Raw genomic sequence first — 14314 nt, forward strand, 5'->3', positions numbered from 1 at the left:
TCTATATATATTTGCCTTTCACCTGTACACAGCTATAAAAATTATTGTGTTTAACATTAATATATGAAAGACAGTCGTATTTTTTTACAACTAAATCATTTTGTTACTCACATAAAAATATAATTGTAGTTTATTTGGCAATGTATCACAAGGAAGTGTTATTTATTTGATCTATCTAAACATTAAAATGTATATGGTGTTTATATCTGCCTTACAGTTTGTCTTTAATCAGAATTAAAAACAATTTTCTTAAAAAGAACACGTTAGATTTACTACTGCCTGTTTATTTTACAAGGTGTTAGTTTTGTTCATTTGCTTTTAAGCACAAAGTTACACAATAGATCATTTGTGCTTTGCTCATCTCGGGTAGCAAAACCAGAATTTTATCATTATTAGCCCCCATTGTTATAGCTGAGCTTCCAGATACTTTTACATTCATTTGCTTCAACTCTTTTAATAGTTTTGGCCCAGCATGGCCAGGTGGTTAGGGTGCTCGACTCGTAATCCAAGGATCGCAGGTTCAAATTCTCGTCACCAAACATGCTCGCCCTTTAAGCTGTGAGGGTGTTATAAAGTGACGATCAATCCTACTATTCGTTGGTAAAAGAGTAGCTCAAAAGTTGGTGGTGGGTGGTAGTGATTAGCTGCCTTTCCTCTAGCCTTACGCTGCTAAATTAGGGACGGCTAGCGCAGATAGCCCTCGAGCAGATTTGAGCGAAATTAAAAACAAACAAACTCACCAGCTTTTACTGGTATTTATAACATGCATTTAGCACGTGAAACGAGACATGTAGCGACCTCGTAGCGATCCAGTTACTCATTTAGTTCTGTTTCATATCTAAATATGACGTACATTTGTAGGGACGCAAGGAACTACGTCAAGTTAGACTACACCAAAACCATAATGTTTTACTGACAGTTAATGGTAAGTATTCTGTGTTTCTTCATATGAATTTCACTACATTTTTGCTTTAGCATCAACAAACTTTCACAGATATTTGAGTCGAAAGAGAATACATTGGCTTCATCTGAAGTGAAATAATTTTGCTCTCAGAGATTTCTGAGAACCGTTAGAATACAAATCATTGCATCCTTGCTCAGTAAAGTTTATGTCCATATTGTATCTGTTTATTTAAAACAATCACAAAACCAGTTCCATTCTTGATTTCGTTGGCTGAACTATGCCCTTGCTTTCCACAAAGACGTGTGGTGATACGAGTTAAAGCGTTAAAAGCTGAGATGGACATATGAGTTAAGATGGAATATTTTTTACATTTTATTTCAAAGAGTATAATAATTTGAAGTTATCAGATTGAATTTATATTTGTCATATAGCTGAAATATCATATACAAGTCAGTAAAACATATGGTTTAGCATTTAATTTTGATTGAATAAATGCGAAATAATTACAAACTTAATCTTGCATTACCAAGTAACTAGTGTTCGAAGGTATTCATGCGAATTAGAAAGATATTTATCAGCTGATGTGATCACCGGATTTCAGAAAATCAAACATTTTATTGTAAACATTACATATAATTCTAATACAAAGCTGTCTGTTGCAGAAAAATTAAATTCCATAAAATTAGTTGTCATTTCAAGTTATCTAATTTGGTGTTTTAATTTAAAAAAATAAAAACTTACAAATAAAAAAAACACTTTTGGAAACAAACTTTTGTTTCAAAAATACTAAAGCTCCTTCTTGGAAATATCAAAGCAAAGATTATCTGTATTTCCTTATTATATTATAGTGCATACGATATAATTGAGCATCAGAATTTTCCAGTATTAAGAAAATACTTAAATCTTGTGGCCAGCGCCTTTTAAACAATGCCAGTGTTGAAGTTTTAACGCCCTATAAACCATGTTTGTTTGTTGTTATTTACAAAGTAAGCAATAATATTATTTTAAAGTTATTTTCTTGTCACTTCTGTCTAATTATTTTTAAAGAAAAGCGGATGAAACATGTTAGCGTTAATCACGAAAGAAGTGAAAAGATGGTCTAGTTTAAGAGTCTGATGTGAGACTTCAATTGTGGTTTCAATTCATCCACAAACTTTCATTGTAGAACTTACCACGAGGATGAGTATAAATGAAAGAAATAAAAAAAGACAAGAGGTTTAAGTTTGGTCTTAACATTCGTATAAAACATGCCTTTTTTCACAATTAACAAGACAAAAACTGGAATAAAATCCTTAATACATTTAAAGGCAACATTTATATTATTTCCTTTATCCGCTATATCGGCACGGCATGGCCAAGCGTGTTAAGGCGTGCGACTCGTAATCTGAGGGTCGCACCAAACATGCTCGCCCTTTCAGCCGTGGGGGCGTTATAATGTGACGGTCCATCCCACTATTCGTTGGTAAAAGAGTAGCCCAAGAGTTGGCGGTGGGTGGTGATGACTGGCTGCCTTCCCTCTAGTCTTACACTGCTAAATTAGGGACGGATAGCACAGATAGCCCTCGAGTAGCTTTGTGCGAAATTAAAAAAATCAAACAAATTATCCGCTATATCCGCCATTTCATTAGATGACGGCACATCAAGTAATCAACCAGAACTTTTTTTTTGACAGCGTATTTAGAACTCGATAACTTTTAGGCTAATTTTGACACATGTCCTATACATTATTCTATTCTAAAGAATTATCTCCATTATTACATTGTATAGACTATAGAATAGCTAGATCTCAGCTAAGCTGCTGAACATTTCTTCTTCGTCCTATAAATTTGTATACATATTTTTTGTACTTCTTGAGTTAACACAGCTAAATCAACTCATAAACGTGAAAAATCATTTTCGATTTTCAGTTTCGGCTCTTTAATAAGTATTAATTGAGATCATTCTAAGGTCTTTGAAAATGTTCTTTGATTGCCATTTTACGTTTTTGTTTAGTAGTTTCATTGTTATGTATTTGACAGTTTTTTTCTGTTACAAATGCATACACATTATTTGTGTATACCTTGAGCTATTTTGAAAACGACATAACGAAGTCAGAAATGGTTAAAAATACGCGACATCTATTAAAAAATATAACCGTAATTCAAAATATAGTATAGTTCATGATGATCTATAAATGTTAACATTTTTGTATAGTAAATATATAGTTGTATGTGTGTGTGAAACCTTTTTAAATTAAGATGTTTATTTTTATTTGTATATTTAAGAATTGGTTATTTGGATTTTTATCTTTTTACCTGAGTACTATTGTGTTAATTATTACACATTTACTACATTTGTTATTCCTACAATTTCATGTTTATATATATATGTATATAATTATTTTCCAATGATACCTATACACTCACAAAAAATCAGCTGCTTACAGAAGTAAATACATAATTTATATTTGTGTTTTTAGGAAATAAGAAAAGAGAAACATGGTATGATTTCTGGCTAGCTCTATTATAAATAATTTTATGATTTGTAATCATTAGAAATATTAAAAACCACTAAACTTGTTTTTATGAACAAATGAACCTCAATAAAACGGCATATAGTGTGTGTATAAGCTTTTCCAATTTATTTTTGGTTTTCTTTAACTTTTTAAATTTTCTAATTTTTCTCAGTTTTATTTACTATTTTGAGTAGTTAGATGGATTATAGTCTGCTCAACATACAAACATGATATATTCTGTGTATGTAAGCTTTTCTATAAATGATTGTTCATTAATAACAAGTCGTTCTTATAATTCCTATTGCTTTGTATCAGAGGCGTCAATTACGATTTGGTGACAGTGGCATCTCCCAAGTTTTAGTGGAAGACTCAAACGGTAATTTTTATGAGACGTCTCTTATCTGATTAACAAATATATACAAATTACGCCATGATATAATGAGCTTGCAAGATGGTAGCCTACTATATCGCCCCCTCCCGACGTATTTTGTAAAAGCACGCTCCTTATTTTTTACTCATAACTTTGTAATTGATTTGGTTTCTATGATGACTTTCAGCACAAAGCCCAAATTTTTTCTGATGCTAATGGTCCTGGAAAAATCAAATAGGATAAAAAAAATTATTATTCGGTTAACAAGAATTAACTTCTGAACGATAGACTTTACATTTGAAGAGTTGAGTAAGTTTAACCATCCGAACCCGCGTTATTAGGCTTCTTTATTTGTAAATAATATTAATTGACACGAGAAATAAGACTAAGCAAACTTTGTAAAACTTTTTTAACAATTTCAAGAAATCTCACGTATCTTTAAAATAGCATCTCACTGAATCTCTTGTGTTTTCCATGATAAATAAAATAAGTTATATTTTTAGCTTTTTATTGACTTTCGATCCACTGTGTATTTTGTGTTGAAATCCTCTGATGGCTCAGTATAAGTTTAATGGCTTACAACCTAAAATTAGGTACTTGATTCCTGCTGTAGGAACATCACAGATTAACCATTGTTCAGCTTTGCGCTTAAAACAAGCATTTATATTGACAACAGTATTGTATTTCAAGAATAACTTATATGTTATTATCCAGCTGTTTTTATCTAATTTATTTATAATGATAATTAATATGTTTTAATTAGTTGTATTTAGTATTGATTATCAAAAAAGATAATTATTTTATGCTCATTACATACATGAAATATAACACACGGAGACGCTTTAGTAGAAACTTTAGTGCTGATAAAATGCTATAATTTAGAAACACTTTAATTCTGTGAAGCCCACTACACGTAAAAATATGCCATTCATTTTTAAAACATTCATATATGAAATATTCCTTGCTTTATTTTCTTCTCACGTTTTAACATGTTGATTGAAAAGTGCAAATAAGTCAATTTACATGACGTCATAAACAGATGTTTTTACTGCCTACGCAGAAAAGAAAAAAGAACAGATAAAAATTACCATATTGAGTACTTAGTTAATTATAGTATGCAAGGTAATGGTAAACATAATTCTAGAACTACATGACCAAGATGATTTATCTGTGTCTTAATTCAGGATCAAAGTTCATTTCAAATATATTTTTTGTAAATTTAACTTGAATGTCAAATAATTTCCTATTTTTAAGTTAGGTGAGGGAAATTCAAATCAGGTTTAAGGATGACGCCAGACAGTTAAGTCGTCGTCGTTTTGTCGTTTTCGAGCAAAGTTACACGATCACTATCTGCGCTAGCCGTCCCTAATTTAGCAGTGTAAAAAAGGAGGGAAGGCAATTTAGTCATCACTACCCACTGCCGACTCTTAGGCTATTCTTTCACCAAAGAATAGTGGGATAGACTACCACATAATAACGCTCTTACCGCTGAGAGAAGGAGCATATTTGGTGTGACGCGGATTCAAACCCGTGACTCTCAGATTACGAGTCGAATTTCTTAAGCACTTGGCTATGCTGGACCCACGTAGTTATAAGTGCATAATATATGCGATGTTGTTGTGAGTGGCTTCTTTGTATTCGACGCTTGCTAAATACGTGCTTACACAAATCCTCAGGCAAAAACAACCTGACTCAGTAAATAACGTGCAGATAATAATCCTCTTTTTCTCTCGGTATGTCAGTTTTTATATACGAAGCACGCGATTTTCTCGACGTTTCAACAATATTCTAGCGCATTTTCTTAAACAATTATTATTGATTCTCACTTTCAAATATTCTCAACAAATTTCGAGAATAGGTGGCACTTGCGCAGTATACAGTCAAGAATATATACTTTACATGCAAAAAAAGAAAATATACAGTTTGTTTGTTTGTTTTGGAATTTCGCACAAAGCGACTCGAGGGCTATCTGTGCTAGCCGTCCCTAATTTAGCAGTGTAAGACTAGAGGGAAGGCAGCTAGTCATCACCACCCACCGCCAACTCTTGGGCTACTCTTTTACCAATGAATAGTGGGATTGACCGTCACATTATCACGCCCCCACGGCTAGGAGGGCGTGCATGTTTAGCGCGACGCGGGCGCGAACCCGCGACCCTCGGATTACGAGTCGCACGCCTTACGCGCTTGGCCATGCCGGGCCGAAAATATACAGAAACAAGTGTAGGCACTAAAATAAATGTATAATGGTAAATCCGTTATATGTTTTTTGAAATTTATTCTGAACACAAATTTTGTAAAATAATTCGAGTGAAAGGTAGCGTAATGTTAAAAAAATCTGCTAATTTAAAAAATTAATATTACTCTGTTTTTAGACGATACATAAAAAATGTTTAACCCGTACATTTTAAAAGTATAAAGGATAAAAAGATAATATTCAGTCTTAAATACTAACTACAAAATACTACGATCTTACATAGAAAATAATGCTGTTCGATTTTGGTTCTAAAATATTTTTACCAGCTTTCAAGAAACAGCTAATTCAGTAAGACTGTTAAAACTGTATTCTTAAACTTCTACGCTTAGTAAGACTACGATCTTAGCAAATGTCGTCTCTATTTTAATAAAACTATATTGTTTCCAGTCTTAAATATGAAAAATAATATTTTAAGTGAAAGTTAAGAGTAGAAACTTTACTGAAAAAAATTACCAAATAACGGCATTAAATAAAACAAAATAAGCGTTTGAGATCTTCTACGAAATTCTAAATAAGGACGATTTAATTATTTCCAAAAAATGACTTGATGCATAAGTTTATCACACATGTAGAAATTTAGTCGCACATTAGTTGACTGACTTGTACATGCTAATAAAGAAGAGTTTCGGTACAATTGTAATTTGCAGTGCTGTACGTTTGTTGGGTTTAAACACGTGGCTGGAGAAATTAATAAAAAGTCGAATTGGAAATAAATGTTCATACAGAGAGGATGTTGAATGACGTAGAGTCAAATGATATTTCGAACGATGAGGCCTTAAATTTATCCATGAAAATGGAAAAACTTACACAGTCTCTGAAATAACACCTAAAACTAATTCAAAGTAATGCTCCTATCTACAGAACGAAGGGTATGAATAAGAAACAGGTTCATCCCCGAAAATAAAAAGCCAGTGCTCGGAAACTTAATACATCTGAATGCTTTTAACAAATTACTAAACAGAGATTTGAGGCTGGCGAAGGCTGTCAACTCAAAGGTTCACAGGTTTCCAGTCACACTATAAAATCAATTCCATTTAATTAGATACCTGATGAACGTTTATTTGCATATTCTGATTTTTTAATTTCGCGCAAAGTTACACGAGGTATATTTACGCTAGCCGTCCCTAGTTTAGTAATGTGAGATTATAGAAAGTTAGCTAGTCATCACTACCTACAGCTAACTCTTTGAGTACTCTTTTACCATCGAATAGTGTAATTGGTTGACACACTATAACACCCCCACGGAAGAAGGGGCGAGCATATTTGGTGTGACGGGAATTTAAACCCGAGTCCCTCAGGTTACGAGTCGAATGCCTTAACCACCCGACCATGCCAGGCCTACGTGGCTATAAATACATAATATATGCAATGTTGTTGTGAGTGGCTTCTTTGTATTCAATGCTTGATAAATTCGTGTTTTCACGACACTACAGACAAAAAACAACCTGGCTCAGTAAATAACGTTTAGGTGAAAAAAAAACAAAAAAACAGCACCAAACCAATGCAGCAGCAAACTGATGAAAACGACGTAGCATTCAGCTGATTACCTATTCACGCGTCCCGGCATGTCCAGGTAGGTTAAGGCGTGCAACTCGTAATGCTAGGGACGCGGGTTCGCATCCCCGTCGTGCCAAACATGCTTGCCCTTTTAGACGTGGGGACATCATAATGTTGCAGTCAATCCCACTATTCGTTGGTAAAAGAGCAGCCCAAGAGTTGGCGGTGGGTGATGATGACTAGCTGCTATCCCTCTAGTCTTACACTGCTAAATTAGGGACGGCAAGCCAAGATAGCCCTCGAGTAGCTTTGCGCGAAATTCAAAACAACCAACCAAACAAAGCATATTCAGGCACGTTGCTTAAAATTTATTCTACATGAATGGACATAGAAAAAAAAACGTAAGAAACAAATAACTAAAAATTGTTAATTTAAAAAGACGAATAGAAATCATCAAAACAGTACAGAAAGAAGTTAAATCAAAATGTGAAGATTACATTTTGAAGCCTACAACTAGAAACTATTTCCAGCTCAGTTTTTACTTTTTTCAGAGTCTACTTCTATGCTTGAAAATACAATCTTTGAGTTTTGATTCAACTTTTTTATATGTTTTCTTGATGGTCCCTATCTCTCTTTTTATATAACAATTTTTAATTATTGTGTTATATTAGCACCTGTTGTGAGTGAAAAAAATGGAAAAAAAATTGCTTCCCTCAAATTACGTTTTAGTGTTTATTTCCATAAAACAAATCTTAAGATTTGACATGAACTTGCAATTCTTTTATTGCCTAGTTTTTCACAAGTTCGAATGTATTTTTAAAATTTCTAGAGCTGAAAAGAAATATAATATTTGTGTAAATTATTCCTCCAGAGATGAAATGTTGCTAAATTTAAATCTTTATGGCCTTCTGAAAACTGAACAGTCACCAGCAGTAACTGTAATGCTTAACACCGGAAGATATCCATAACAGTGTTGATTTAGTGATTATTTTATTTGGTATAATACTGCACAGTTATAGGTTACGGAACAATAGCAGAAGCCACACGTCGGATACAGCTAGAATAAGTATTATGTTTAAACGTAAAGCCCGAACAACAACAAATAAAAAACGTAGTGATTGTGAATCTTCGTATTTTCTAAGCCCGACTTCAGTAAGTGTTGGTCAAAGTAAATTCGTAATTTACTTTTTCATTGATAGTTTGAGATCACGATGTAATGATGTCAAAATGACGCACGTACTGCATGAGTACAAAATCTCGACGAGGTTGACAAAATGACTCAATGGAAACATCTAATTTTGTTTATTTACTCACGATGTTTCAAGCAGTTCTGGAGTTATTACGTTCGATTTCATAGAAGTAAGTTAAACATGAAGTAATGGGGAAGGGAAGCGCTGGACAAAAAATGGCAAGATATCGTGACTTACAGTTGTTCTTGGAGCTAGAAATGGGGGAACAGTGCTATCGGCAATATTTAATCTTACGACCTCAGCAGATTCCTTACGCTTTTAACTAACTTAATATTTTATATAACTTGGTAAGCTGCACATTTTTATACTATAATTTTAAAGTGTTTCGGTGTTGTCATTATCAAAAATGCAGTTTTTCTATCTTTTATTTGCAACACTTATTGGAAATGTTCGTTATTAGCTAAGAGTCATTTCCTGCTGCCTTGACCCTCACCACGTAACAATAAGCCACGTAATTACATACGATTATGAAAACTACGGATAAACCGACCACGTGCTCGTCTCCTGTAGTAATAACAGGTCTGCACGTGTGGGGCAATCATTTTGGCTCTCCACTCCACCTACGACTGCGGTTTTGTTGCTCGCTCGTGTACGAAGCATCCGATGAAGTTGGATTTTGCCAAAAAAAAAAAAAAAAGCCTCGTGGAGCTTTGTCTTACAGGTGAAGGCGTCTTTAATGTTGGATGTATTTCATCTTCGTAGATAGAGGTCACGGCCATATTTAATCATTACACGCAAAAGTGTACAAACAACTAAAGGTAATTGAACTTGACTCTTTTCCTATTGATTGTTCGAAAATCTTCGTGACGCCTCGCTTGAACACGCCGCCACTTTTATTCCCTTCTCATGTCAAATGTATAGTTCATGTTCTAGACGTTGAAAAATTGAAGTTTAAGGTGGTGATTTAGCCAAGTTTTTATTACACACATTAATTCTAGTATATAACCAAAAGAGAAGAAGGAACAGGTTTCTATAACCGAGGTGTTACGCGTGTGTATATTTTTTTTATAGAGACCTATATAACAATCGTCATTACATACATACAACTAAATAAAAAAGTTAAAAAGGAAGAGTTGTTGTATATATATATATATTCCTCTTTTTTTACATGAAGTCAATAATTTGGGTTCATAAACATCTTGAACAACTTAAATGGATAATTACAATATGATATTTAAGTTTTTGATTTTCAACAAAATTATACTTTCTGAGAAGAACAACAATTCTTTAAATGTGTTATAAAGAATTATAGGTCCACAACTGATCCCACAGTCACCAAATTCCCGTCGGTGGACTCAGCAGTTAGTCCAATGCGGCTTTGCTATAAGAAAACACACACATTTAGTCACCAAATAATGCAACAGAAAATGGGAAAACAAATGTTTTAATAGGGCAAGCTCTAAGTTGTTTTCTTAGTGTAAATTGAATGTTTTAATTTGTAGGCGTAAGTTAAACAGTATAAAGTGTGAAAGTGTTTTCAAAGACATCATACATAATGTTACATGTAAAATAATTAATAAAAATTTAATGTTTATTTAAAATACCTAATTTTCATGTCCAAAATTTTGAAACATAATTAACAGCAGTTGACCTAACTAACTGACAGGTACTAACTCAATATATTCAGCGTATCTTACTTATTTGAATATAAGAATCGTTTTTGGTATTTGTGTATAATGTTAAACTTCTTTATATCATACCTATATAGAGTGTATGTGACTACTATGTTATGTTATTGTAAAATATTACTGAAATAGTAATCCATGACAGATACAAGACCTCACATAAAAATGTCAGTTGTTTCAATACGCGTAGTCAAGACGGTTGTTGAAAGCTTTAACTTTTACTCTTATGATCTTAGGATATTATTGCAAAAAAACAACAACAAAAAACGTTTATTATTTTTTCCCTTGTAATAGTATTTTACAATACTTGGCGATAATCTGAATTCTAAATGCTTGTTAGTTTGAGTGGCAGTGCAAAGAAAACAAAACGGATTAAGGCACATTGAATGATTGCAATGGACTATTTCAGTCGTATATATTTAGATCTTCTAAAGGTTATTTTTCTCGCACAAACCTACCAGAGGGCTATTTGCGCTAGCCTTCCCTAATTATGAAGCGATAGACTACAAGGAAGTCAGCTAGTCAAACTTCCCACGCGCATATGTATCTGTAAGAACGTATATTCTTCGACAGGTTTCAATTCTAAGACCCGCAGACTATGTGTCAAGCATCTTACTCTCTAGTCTTGGGCGTTTCTAAAGAAACTACCCGTATACGTACAAAGGATGTCCCAAAATATCTATACAAATTTAGAATGGTTATAACTCGCTCAAACTTGATGTCCCAAAAAATGTACACAAACTTTAATTGGTTATAACTCACTCAAACCAAGTGCAACTGATTTGAAGTAATGGCAGAAGCAAGACTTAGCTTTGAGAAAAGGAAATTTATCTTAAAGTGCTATTGGAAATGCAAGAACTAGCTCAAGTGCAAAAACGGTTTAGAAGGGAGTTTCAAACAGATCCACCAACGCTACTCACCATAATTCGCATCAAAGATAAGTTTGAAACAAATGGAACTGTTCAAGACGTCCATAAAGCGCGTTCTGGAAGACCACGGTCATCCACCAGTCCAACACGAGAAGCAGAGCTGGTGGAAAGTCTCCACCGATCTCCAAGAAAATATTTTCGGCAAATAGCCCGTGACAAAGGAATCCCAAAATCCCAAAATTGAAGCGCGTTTATTGGAAACGTTATTCCGACATTAGTCCACGCCCTGCATGAAGAAGATCTTGACCGTAGAGTTGAATTTTGTGAGTGGTACCTGGCAAAATCTGCAGAGGATGCACAGTTTCAAACAAGATTGTCTGGAGCGATGATGCCACCTTTAAGTTAAATGGCTCAGTTAATCGTCACAATTGCACTTACTGGGCATCTTAGAATCCGTATGTTACTGTTGAACACCACGTAAACTTACCAGGGGTTACAGTGTGGTGTGGATTACCAGCGTTTAGCGTAATTGGACCATTCTTTTTCGAAAACACAGTCACTGGTCTTGTTTATCTAAACTTGCTACAAGAATCTGTCGAGCCGCCAGGCGTGGCTAGGTGAGTTAAGGCGTTCGACTTGTAATTTGAGGGTCCCGGGTTCGACTCCTCCTCCTCGAACCAAACATCCTTATCCTTTTAGGCCCGGCATGGACAAGCGTGTTAAGGCGTGCGACTCGTAATCTGAGGGTCACGGGTTCGCATCCCCTTCACGCCAAACATGCTCTCCCTTTCAGCCGTGGGGGCGATATAATGTGACGGTCAATCCCACTATTCGTTGGTAAAAGAGTAGCCCAAAAGTTGGCGATGGGTGGTGATGACTAGCTGCCTTTTACACTGCTAAATTATGGACGACTAGCACAGATAGCCCTCGACTAGCTTTGTGCAAAATTCAAAAGACAAACAAAAACAAACAAACTGTCGTGCCACGCAAATGAGAGTAATTGGGAGATGAGGAGTTTTATATCTAGCAAAATGGAACACCTCCTCACTACCATTGTAATGTGAGGACCTATCTTGACGAAAATTTGCCGAACAGTTAGATTGAGCGAAGAGGTAGCACTGAATTTCCCCCACGTTTACCAGACCTCACACCTCTGGACTTTTTTTTTTTTTTATGGGGATACATCAAAGATAAGGTTTATAGCACAAAAGAGAGCAGCAATTGAAAGAGAATGCACCCAAATACCAAATAAAATGATTCGTGAAGTTTGCAATTCCATCTGTCCGCGTTATAAACAGTACTTGGATCACAACGGCCATCAGTTCGAACACCTGCGATAACTCAAAATATTCTATACTTGACTTCTTAAACTTGGATTATGAAACCTAGATATATCTTTATAAACATTGTATTTATAATCATTCAAAGTGTGTAAACATTTTTTGGGAAGCCCTGTATATACACATATATGTAATGAGTTCACATCCGCTTTGTTAATGCTTGTGCACTAGTGTGCAGGGTTTAAGAGTGAGTAATGTTGGAATCGAGATACATCGAGGGTCCTTGATTAAGGAATCTTGAAAGAAGAATATTATTTGTATGAAACTTTAGTTATATCGTTGTCCGTGACAGTTCCGACCGCATACTCTTAGAAAAATATACACGGTGCATAATGTACTGTAAAAATGAAGGACCACTGAGCTTTATAAACACTCCACAGAACAAGCTAACTTTCAATGGTATTATGAAATGAAACTGCCTGTTTTAAATTAAACGTATCACCTAAGCTACTTTAAGAAAGGCTGAGGATGTTAGATTAGCACATCCACTAAGTGCAGGGAACCCCATTATGCTGGATTTAAAATACCGAGCTTAACTTATAAGGTGTTCATTACAACCGTTAATGCAAAGAGTCAAATGTCAAGATATATAGAGAGTCCTACTTAGAGTAAAGAATTACGAAAAATCATTGTATGATATTATGAAGTATATACAATTTTTCGACAAAGTTGCATTTCAAAACCTGATGGAATTTCACCAAAAATGAGCATATCTTTTCAGCATGATATTAGATTATTCCATACCACACTCTGACCAGCAGTGATTTGAGACAAAATACATCCCTTCTGGGACAGCAGTAAGTCTTTGAATTTACAATGCTAAAATCAATGATAGTATTCATCTCGGTGAACACAGCAGACAGCTCGATGAGGCTTTTCTATAAGAAAAGACACACGGAGAAAATACATCCATTATTTGCCTTGCTAGTTTTGAGTTACGACTGGATTCCAGTTGAATGCTCTGGTATTTCTTAAATCGTCACTGAAAATATATAACTTAAACTTTTTGCACTTAGAGCTACCTCGCAAAAGAAGTGGGTTTTAATTTCATCAGAAATGTATTAATAGTTTATGGCAACTGTTAGTAATATAGTTCAGGTTTTGATTAACAACAAAAGCGCACCAACACCTTATTAAAATGGAGCTCTAGCAAAAGATGACACATGGTGTGCTATTCCAGTTCTTTAATGCATAGTTTGTATAACCTCTAGGTTATTCTGTGCAATATAGAACTCGTTAAAGGAATGGTTTTCTAGTTCTGATATCACACCTGAATATTCATTGGCTATAAGCACAAAAATAGAAATTCTTCCAAACAACGTGGATATATGTTCACAATAATAATCATTTCATTTTACTTATTTTTATTTATTTATTTACAGCTAAATACAAAGCTACACAAAGAAATATACGCCCTGTGACCATTGCGGGTATCGAAACCAGATTTTTAGCAGTACAAGACCACAGACTCTCGCTGAGATACTTGGGGTAATAATCCATATTATAAGATGCAGTTTGCGTGAGTGTGTCACGCGACTCTTCCTAAACGGCTGGTCGCACGGACTTCTAAATGGTACCAAACAAATAGTCTCGGTTCTGAGGTTTGCTCAAAGAAGAAATTTTTCGCTCCACCTCTAGAGTAAAAACTCGGAGATTTCCTGAAAATCTCTTATCCTAAACTGTTGGATACGCCAACTTATAAATAGTGCAA

At 34.5% G+C, this 14314-nt stretch overlaps 1 long non-coding RNA gene across 1 annotated transcript in view; it reads left to right on the top strand.

The window, feature by feature from the left end:
* The first annotated feature begins 804 nt into the window (after positions 1-804).
* LOC143239395 (uncharacterized) overlaps positions 805-14314 on the top strand; it is a 29466-nt gene continuing 15956 nt past the window's right edge. The window contains exons 1-2 of the long non-coding RNA XR_013021158.1: positions 805-925; positions 3714-3774. This is a non-coding gene — a long non-coding RNA (uncharacterized LOC143239395). The remainder of the gene's footprint in view (positions 926-3713; positions 3775-14314) is intronic.

This window comes from Tachypleus tridentatus, chromosome 13 (assembly GCF_004210375.1).
Source record: "Tachypleus tridentatus isolate NWPU-2018 chromosome 13, ASM421037v1, whole genome shotgun sequence".
NCBI classification, from domain to species: Eukaryota; Metazoa; Arthropoda; class Merostomata; order Xiphosura; family Limulidae; genus Tachypleus; species Tachypleus tridentatus.